Source organism: Corapipo altera, unplaced genomic scaffold (assembly GCF_003945725.1).
Source record: "Corapipo altera isolate COAL_440 unplaced genomic scaffold, ASM394572v1 104, whole genome shotgun sequence".
Taxonomy (NCBI): Eukaryota; Metazoa; Chordata; class Aves; order Passeriformes; family Pipridae; genus Corapipo; species Corapipo altera.
In genome coordinates, this window is record NW_020884920.1 from 5,646,450 (window position 1) to 5,656,201 (window position 9,752).

Below are 9,752 nucleotides of genomic sequence, written 5' to 3' on the forward strand. Positions count from 1 at the left end.
GAATGGATGATACCTGGAATGGATGATTTTTGGAATGGATGATTTCTGGGCCCCAACAAGTGAAGTGTTTGGCTTTGGAAAGGCCATTCCAGGCACACACTGAGCCAGCAGGGCCCTGCTTTGGGCTGAGTCTCCCAGAGCAGACCTGACTCACCTGCCCGAGGCTGCACAGGCTGAGCTGGGGGTGGCACCAGCAGAAGAGCCAAAGCACCAGCTCTGCAGGAAGGTTGTAAACAGATTATTCTTGTTTGTTTACGCTGCCCTTGGCCGTTCCGTTCGGGGGAAGGGCCGATCTGTCTCCACCTTCCCCAGCAATTCATTAAGGAGCTCGTCAGGCTCAGGGTGTCTGGATGACACATTTGCAGGGGGAGATGGATGGTGGTGGTGTCACAGCAGCGAGAGCAGGGCTGGGATGGATGGATCTGCTCCCAGCAGCCGGGCACAGCTCCTGGGGGGTGCCCGGGATTGGCATCAGGAGCTCAGCTGAGGAGCCTTGGAGAAGGCACTTGGGAAACCTGGAGCTCTCCCCCAGCTCTGTTTATAAATCCCTCACCAGGGACACCTTCCACTAGCCCAGTGTGGGGAAAAATCCTTCTCTTTAAATTTAGAAAGATGGCATAAACTTAGGGAGCAAAGAAACGAGGAAGAATTTATTCCACGCGTTGGGTCTTTCTGGGGAAAAAGACACCTTGGGTTTAAATTCCATACATTTTATAGCTTCACAAAGTCCTCACCCTTTTCAGATAAGTTTGAATGTATTCAGTTTTACCTCTTTTCTCTGAAAAGGGGCTTTCCCTTTATCCCAATTGGCTGCAAGCCATCCCCTGTCAGAAGTGATGGACCTTCCTTTGTTCGTAGCCCAAAGAGAAACCTTGTGTACAAAATGGCCCTAAAAGGTTTAATTTTTAAGAAGTTTCTCATTTCCCTTATACTGCTGAAAGAGACCCTGATACCCAAGTTCAGATCTTGGAACTTGGATATCTTACAACTTCACAATATGCCTATTTATATAAAAAAAGGTATTTTTATTTCTCATCCCAGGTTGCTCCAAGCCCTGTCCAACCTGGCCTGGGACACTTCCAGGGATCCAGGAGCAGCTACAGCTTCTCTGGGAAAACTCTACCAGGGCCTCCCCACCCTGCCAGGGAAGGATTCCTTCTCAATAATAAAGAATTTCTTCCCTATATGAATATTTGGAGGGATGAGAACCTGCCCAAGCCTGTCTGGTGGAAGGTGTCATTAATAATTCCCTCCTTTAAGTCATCACGAGAAAAGCAGATTAGAAAACTACTGTTTGAGTTTTCAAGTCTCAGTTCTGTCCCTATTGGAATATATTTGTTCAATGACTGTTTCTACTCATTCCACTGCCTTCCATAAAGACACTTCTTGTTTTCACACAATTAAAACCCCTCATGATTTGCAGCAGCTAAAACTCATGGTGTGTTTTTAATTATTTTTTTTTTTTATTTAACTGCCACTTTCAAACGAAGTTCAGCTTTAATTCCTTAATTTTACCTGCTGCTGCCTTCTCCTCGTGGTTTGCTAATGGGGAGGGAATCCCTGAGCCACTCAGGATGTCCTGCAATTATCACCCCGGTGGTGGCAGGAGGTTCCTATGGCAACCTGCTCATTGCTGGAGAGCTTTGATGTGTGTTAATGAGGAAGAACTGTCAAGGTGGAGGTGCAAAAGCTCCTTGTTATCATTTATCATCATTAAAAATCATTTTTTCTTTCAAAAACAGCGACAAATGTTGTATCTGAGTGAAGAAAATACTGATGTTTGGTGAATTCTTTGATGTTTGGGGGATTCCTGACCTCCACACTCTTCCTTTTTTTTGCCTTTTTGCTTTATTTTTTTGTGCCTTGCCACAGATTCCTCCTTGGCAGGTGATGTCCCACTGACCACTCTGCAGGAAAAAGGGATTTCAAAAAACCCTCTGGAAAGGAAATCCTAGAAAATAACCTGCAGGGTGTTATTATAACTCTGCTCAGCAACCTGGGCATGGGCTCCACTCCTAAATATTCACCCAGGGCTCCAACAAAAAAAAATGAAGATCCAGGGAGCCAAGTGGGTGCCAAGGGGGTGCCCAGGGGGTGCCCAGGGGGTTTGGGGCTCCTCCAAAGGGCTGGGAAGTTGCTGGGCATGGAATGAGGAGTGGAGGCTTCTCCAGGTTTTTGGGCACTGGATTTCCAAGCCACGTTTCCCTGCTTGGCTGGTGTGTGGGAGCTGCTGCTCCTGCTCATCCTCAGGGGCGCAGAGGAGGGAAGGGTTGAGATATTTGGGGTCTTTGGTGCTGCTGGTGGGGCCAAAATCCCTCCCGAGTCCCCAGGGCAGGGAAAGGGGCTCAGGCTCTGCAGGAACTGGGACACTGAACATGGATTTGCTCAAGACTTTAAACAGAGGGAGATGTTTCCAACTCAGAGTCTTCCCTTCTTTAGGTGGGAAGTGAAGGCAGAGCACTGAGGGGTAAATCCAGACAAATACTGGCAGAACAACCCCCCAGCACTGGGATGTGGGGCATCCACACAAATTGAAGCTTCCAGGGCAGAAACCCTGTGGCTGCTTCCCCCTGGCTTTGGGGAGCATGAAGGCAACTTTCCCTCAATTAAAAATATCCCTGATTTGAAAATCTCAACTTCTTTTAATTACCAAAACTCAGTGTCCTCCCCACCACCCCTCCACGGGCCATTAATTAACCACAGCATCCTCTGACTGACACATCAGGGGCAGCAGGAGGGAAAATATTCACTGAAGTGCCAGAAAAGGCCAAGTGTGTGAGCCCAGATCCACAGCTGCCACCACTCCTTGGGTTTTTTTTCCCTTTTGGAGTCCTGCTGAGATGTCACTCAGAGCCCAAACCTGCAAAGAAAAACAGGGGGGAAAAAAGCCCCACTCAAACCACCTGTGAATTTTCAAACAGGACATTGGTGATGGAGGTGATCTAAAACACTCCTGGGAAGTATCAAACGTGCTGGGTCCTCTTCAATTTTTTTCTGCAGTAATAATAATAATAATTTAAAAAAAAGTCAATTCCCAGCTTCGTGGAAATGAAAATTAAATTGTTTTCATACTCACTATCGACATCAGCCACACAGAAAGATGGAAGAGGATCCAAAACCAGAGATTGTCAAATAAATACACCAAACCTTTAAAGTCCAGAGGCTCTTTGAGGCAGCAAAGCTGTAAACACAGGTTGCCACGCAACCCCAGCCAGCCCAGATGATGAACAGCTCAGCAAATGCACCCGGGGTGGGAAACCCAGGGTTTATTTATCACTATTTATTAAGGCATTTCTTTATGCTGGTGACAGGCACTGATAAAACAAGGGCAGGGCTGCTCCTAAAAATCAGAGCAAAGATGGATTTGGGCTGCACGAGTGATGTGGCACCACAAACACCCCCTGCAGGGCTTGTTTTTGCCAGAAAATGAGGAATCGTCCCTGCCAGGAGCCAAGTGCCCGAGAGGGGGAAATGTGTTTTTCTGGGGTAAATAATTCCAGTGAAATCCCTGGTTCCCATCCCCACGTGCAGAGGGAGGGGCTGCCTCGTTTCACAGCAAAATGACACAAACCCAGGGCTGGGGCAGGGGGAAAACGTCAGGTTCCTTCTCAGGTGAGTGGGTTTTTGGGGTGGGTGGTGCCTGTTTGGCTTCAAGATCGAGATGTTTTCCAGCAGAGAAGCTTTTCTGCTTTTCCTGAGGTCGCCTGGGGAGGGAAATAGGGCCCTTTTTTGTCTCTTAAAAGCATCCCTGAAGACAGCACTGGCAGGATTGATGGTTAGAGCACAATGAGGGAATGGGTTTTTTTCCTGCCAAACTTATTTCCCTCCCTGGTCCCACTTTTAGAAACTGTAATTTTCAGAAACTCAGCTCTTCAGGTGGATAATTCTCATTGTTCTGCCAAGGGAAAGGCACCACCAGACTTTGCAAATGATGTAAAGATGTCAAGTTCTATGAGATGGTGAAGGTCCTGGGGATTCTCTATCCCCTAAACTCAGGACAGAGAACTCCCAAATCTTGTGGTTTTTTGGTGCCTTGCCTGGGATTTTCTGTGCTGGAGAAAAAAAAATCCATTCTTTTTATGGAGAAGGAAAATGCAGATGAGATTTAAAGGCTTTGACTTAGGAGGGAAATAATGGAAGGGACTGAGAGAGCTCTCCCATGGAATGAGAGTATCTGCATTTGTGGGATCTGCACATACAGAGAGAACAGAGCCCAGTTTTACATCCAAGAGGGCCCAGAATTCCATGAATATTGAAATATGATGTTGAGCAACTCGTGCCTGGCAAGGCCTGGTTTCTTCTCTCGTTTGGCTCGTGCCTGATCCTCTCCCTTGCCAGCCTGGGGATGCCTTTTGGTCCCAGCCTCCAGCACTGGGAGCTCTGGATCCTAATCCAAGAGCATCTCCTGTGCATCCCTTCGGAGCCAGAAGGGATTTGGGACCAAATCAGGTTGGTCTCATAAATCAAAGGACAGTTTTTTACAGAGGGAAGAAAATCTCTCGTGTTTCAACAACCTGTGAGACTCTGCTGAGAGCTGAGTGCATGAAAAAGGGGATAAAACACCTGGGAAGAGAGGAATGGGAGGGTTCTTCCCACCTTTCTGTCCTTCAGGAAAGTGGGAAAAGCTGCAGGACAGCCAAGCCCTGAATGATTTTGCCCGTGTGGCTGCAGGCAGGGGGGTGATGGAGCCAGGGCTGACTCACATCTGGGCTGAAATCACTCCCAGGGTTGGGTTGGGATGCTCTGTTGTGGGAATGGGAGTAAATCCAGGTGAAAATTGGATTTCTGTGTTCCATGAAGCCACCACCTGGCCCTGGTAGAGTTTTCCCAGAGAAGCTCTGGCTGCCCCATCCCTGGAAGTGTCCAAGGCCAGGTTGGATGGGTCACCTGAGTTTCTATCCCTCTGGTTGTGGTTATCCTGGAATCCTGGAATGGGTTGGGTTGGAAAGGACCTTAAAACTCATCCAGTGCCACCCCTGCCATGGGCAGGGACACCTTCCACTAGCCCAGGTTGCTCCAAGCCCCATCCAACCTGGCCTTGGACACTTCCAGGGATGGGGCAGCCACAGCTTCTCTGGGCAACCTGTGCCAGGGGCTCCCCACCCTCACAATTCCTTCCCAATATCCCATCTAACCCTGCCCTCTGGCAGTGGGAAGCCATTCCCCTTGTCCTGTCACTCCAGACCCTCACAAATAATCCCTCTCTCTGCTCCTTGTGGATATAAATCATTCCTGCCATGGTGATGGGGCTTTTCTGCAAAAACCAGCCTTAGATGGTCTTGTCCGACCCCTTTGTGTTGGGAATCCTTTTCCATCCTTGGGATGAGAAGGGAACTGGGTGCAGGGGGGGAGAAGGGGGAATTCCAGGTGAGCTCTGACGCAAGGGGAGATGAGTGACAGAGACCCAGCATGACCAGAGAGGGGGAGAGACGCCAGGGAGACTCCGGTGAGGTCAGGCTGGGAATCCTCCTGCTGGAAGGAACAGCCAGCTGTTTCCATGGAAACCCCCCCGAGCCGGGGTTTAACGCAGGGAATGCACAAGTCTGAATGTCTGCAGTTCCTAAAAAACAGGGGGAATCCTGCCCAGGGAATCCTGCTCACATGGGCACCCCAGGCTTTCCCTCCAGGGCAGCAGCACTTGGTTCCAGCCCCCCAAAAATAAGTTGTGGTTGCCCCTGGATCCCTGGAAGTGTCCAAGGCCAGGTTGGACAGAGCTTGGAGCAACCTGGGCTAGTGGAAGGTGTCCCTGCCCATATCAGGGGTGGTACTGGATGAGCTTTAAGGTCCCTTCCATCCCAAACCATTCCATCCTGGGGACAGCAGGAGCTGCTTCTGCCACTCTCAATCCCACCATGATCCCACAGAACCTCTGGAACAGACCTGGCTCAGGCACCACCTCCCTCTGCTCCCTGGGGGGGACACAAAACCACTGCAGAGTCAATCACATAAACGAACAAGATTGTTTTTTTTCCTTTCCTTGCCACCTAAAAAAGGTGGAGAAATAAAAATAAACCCATCCTGGAGAACCCTCTGTGCAGCAGAACCCCCCCAGGTACATCATGGCAGGGAAACCCAGGAGTGGGAAAGCTTTTCCAAGGAGGCTTCTCTTCCAGTACAGATGATGGTAAGAGGAAAAATAAATCATCTTTCTTTGCCATAAAAGTGTTTTACACCATTCAATTAAAGCCTGGGAGATAAAATAATTTCTCCTGGGTGTTTTCCTTCGCTCCCTTCTCTCTGTCAGAAGTCATTTCAATATTTTACTATCTCAGTAATAAAAAATACATAACTGCTTGCCAGGCAATATTAATTCAGCAGCTTCCTTGCTCCACGAAGGAATTCTGAGCAGGCTTTTGCTTCTCTTCACTGCAGATCAAACCTTGTAACCGAGTGCCAAGGGGCTGTGGCAGGAGGAGGGCACTGCCCTGGGGTTGGCACAGAGGCTCTAGGATGTCAGGGAGAGCCAAGCCAGGTTTCTGTCCCCAAAGTTAAGGCCACACATCCATTGCTTCCCCCAAAAACACGTGAAAAAAACTGAAAAAACCCCACTTTTCTGAGTGTTAATTAATCTGTGTTCCCCAAGCACATCCTGTCAAACAATATATCCTTAAGTGGTCCCAAGTGGAAGGATGGATCTTCCCCGTGGTGTTAAGAGCAGCAATAAATCTGCAATTACTTTCTTACACAGTCCTGCTAAAAAATGCATTAAAGCCCTCCCAGCAAAAAGTCAAGTTTTATAAAACAATTTACTTGAGTGTGACATCAGGAAGAGTGGGAGGCAAAGGAGGTGTCCCAGGGTGCTTGTCAGGCCCCACGTGTTCCCTGGTGACACTGGTGCTCTGTCCTTGAGCTTTGGTGTTAGGGGAGAGAAATTCCTTCAGTTCATGAGAGTAAGGGGTAAACAGCAGGGAAAAGACTTCCAGGGAATTGTAACACAGCGGGGAGACTTGCCTGTGTTTCAGGAATGTGGGTGGATATAAATATATTTATGGACACATATGAATAAAAGGACTGGAGCCAGGCTGGGAGAGCTGGGGGGGTCACCTGGAGAAGAGAAGGCTCCAGGGAGACCTTGGAGCCCCTTCCAGTGCCCAAAGGGGCTCCAGGAGAGCTGGAGAGGGACTGGGGACAAGGGGTGGAGGGATGGGTCGAGGGGGAATGGTTTCCCACTGCCAGAGGGCAGGATATTGGGATATTGGGAAGGAATACTTCCCTGGGAAGGTGGGGAGGCCCTGGCACAGGTTGCCCAGAGAAGCTGTGGCTGCCCCTGGATCCCTGCAAGTGTCCAAGGCCAGGTTGGATGGGGCTTGGAGCAACCTGGGCTAGTGGGAGTTGTTCACCAGAACTGGGACTGGCTAGGCTTTAAGGTCCCTTCCAACCCAAAGCATTCCATGGCTATGTTTCAACCAAACTCCCTTCTGCCACATGGAATGGTATTTTCCCTCCTTGTGGAAGAAGAAAGGGATAAAAATCCCCTCAGGAAACAACCATCCCGTCATGTCAGGCAAAGGGCTCATGAATAAAGGATGAGCAAAGAGGGCAGGAGATGCAGGAACAGCAGCAGAGCTCTGAGCATCATTAAACTGAGCTCCAAAATTCCTCAGGAGGCCTTTGCTGAGGCTGAGCTGGTGAATATTTTATAAGGGGAGCTCCCATTCTCTCTGTGCATCTCCTTGTGTCCTCTCCCGAAATAATGACTTGCTTTGGAGAGGGAATCACTCCTAATTTTAGCCTTATGTGTGGGAAGCAAGGGATGTTCCCTGGACAAGTGGGAATAGCATTTGGATCCCAGCTGACAGCAAAGGCTGTGCAACAACCTGGAAACCTGCTGTCCTGGGAATTTGGGATGGTCCCACTTCCTGGAGCCAAGGGCAGGGATGGAGATGTCCCCGACAGCTGGAATAACCCAGTGCCCTTTTTTTGTGCCCTCCAGCTCCTCCCCTGGGCCCCCCCTGTGCTGTCCCACCCCCTGAGCACAGGCTGGGAAAAGAAGAACCAGAGGAAGCAGCTCCTGAGGAATCAAACTCCCAGGGATGGGGCAGCCACAGCTTCTCTGGGCAACCTGGGCCAGGTGGCTTTTAGGCTTGGCAGGTGTTTTACCTTCATTTTTTCCTCTCTCTTATTTCCTCACCCGGACTCCCAGCCTGGGGATTCCACAGAGCTGGTGGCAGCCCTGGCCCTCCTGGTTTCTGTCCCTCTGCCAGGGCAGGTGCTTCCCTTCAGCAACACAATCTAAAAGCAGCAACTGCACAGAGCACACAACATTTCAGTGCATTGAAAGTATTTTTCTCTCTCTCTCTGTTTTTTTTTTTATTTTGTTTCAAAATTACTAAGAAAAGAAAGAATTGGGCCAAGAAATTGAGCCCATCTGCCTTTTGTTGGGGTTTTTTTGCAGCAGTTCTGTCCCTCCTGAAGCTTGGCTGATCCAAAGGACTCCCTGGCTGAGATGGAACATTTCTCTGGGCTCAGAAAATCCTCACTGATCTTTTAACAGGATTTCCCAGGAGTTTGACTATAATGTGAATTAAATAAAATTAAAAAACCCCAACCACCCAGCTTGTCCTCTCAGCTCTGGGCACTCGCTCGGTGCCAGGGAGGAGATTTGGGACTGGGAGGTTGCAAAGCAGGGGAATGGTTTGATCTGCAAATGCCCAGTGAATCCCTGGAAAGGCCTGGAAGTTCCAGCCCAGCTTTCCATGCTGGCAGCCAAACCCTCCCCACTGCCACACACACAGGTTGTCTTTGTGCCCTGACTGTGAGTTATAATCCCAGAATTCCAAGATGGGTTGGGTTGGAAGGGACCTTAAAGCTCATCTCATTCCACCCCTTCCCACTATCCCAAGTTGCTCCAGCCTGGCCTTGAACACTTCCCAGGATGGGGAATCCACAACTTCTCTGGGCAACCTGTTCCACTGAGTACCAAGGACTGCTGGAAGGTGGATTTTTCCCTCCATCCTCCTCAGGTCTGCCCAGGATTTCCCTCCCTGCCCCACATGAGCAGACTGACACCTTCCAGACCCTGCAGCAAACGTGGCCTCTTCCCTGAGCCCAGAACTGCGGGGTGGGGTTGGATTTTGGGGTGGGGTTGGATTTTGGGGTGGGAGCAGCCACAACACCCTGGATGGAGCCAGTCCTGTGGGATCCACGCACTGCAGAGGGGCACAGACACCCTCCAAGGGACCCTCCCGCCCTGCCACCTCCCTGGGCACTCCCTGTGCCCACCCAGGCAGGGGCTTGGGGGCTTTTCCCCTCTGCCAGCCCTGGGGCAGCAGTGTCCCGATGTGGAGCTGGTCCCAAAGCCAGCCCAGCGCTGGGATCCAAACCAGCAGCACAGTCTGATCCCTGGGACGTCAAAAATCCCCCCTCCCGCCCCAAATCCCACTCCAGACCCCTCCCCGGCACCGCCTTTCCCCCAAACCGCACCACGACCGACTTTTGCCTTTTCCCCCTTGAGCTTTCACAGCTAAAAACACCCCAAATCCCCCCGAGCCCAAATCCCCGTGTTACAACCACAAATTCGGGCCGCATGAAAAATTCATCCCCGCGGCGCAGCCACGCTCATTAATCCCCCCCAGCTCCCCCTGTTCTCCTCTCCCTCCTCGGGGAGAGAGGCAGAAAGGAGGGCTGGGACTTCTCCAGGCATCTCCTGCTCCTTTCCCTGCTCCAGACAACTAACGAGCTGTGCGTGGGCGAGTGTCTCCTGCACCGGGCGAGCGCTGCTCTCACATGGACCGACCGTGGGATGCGGCTCC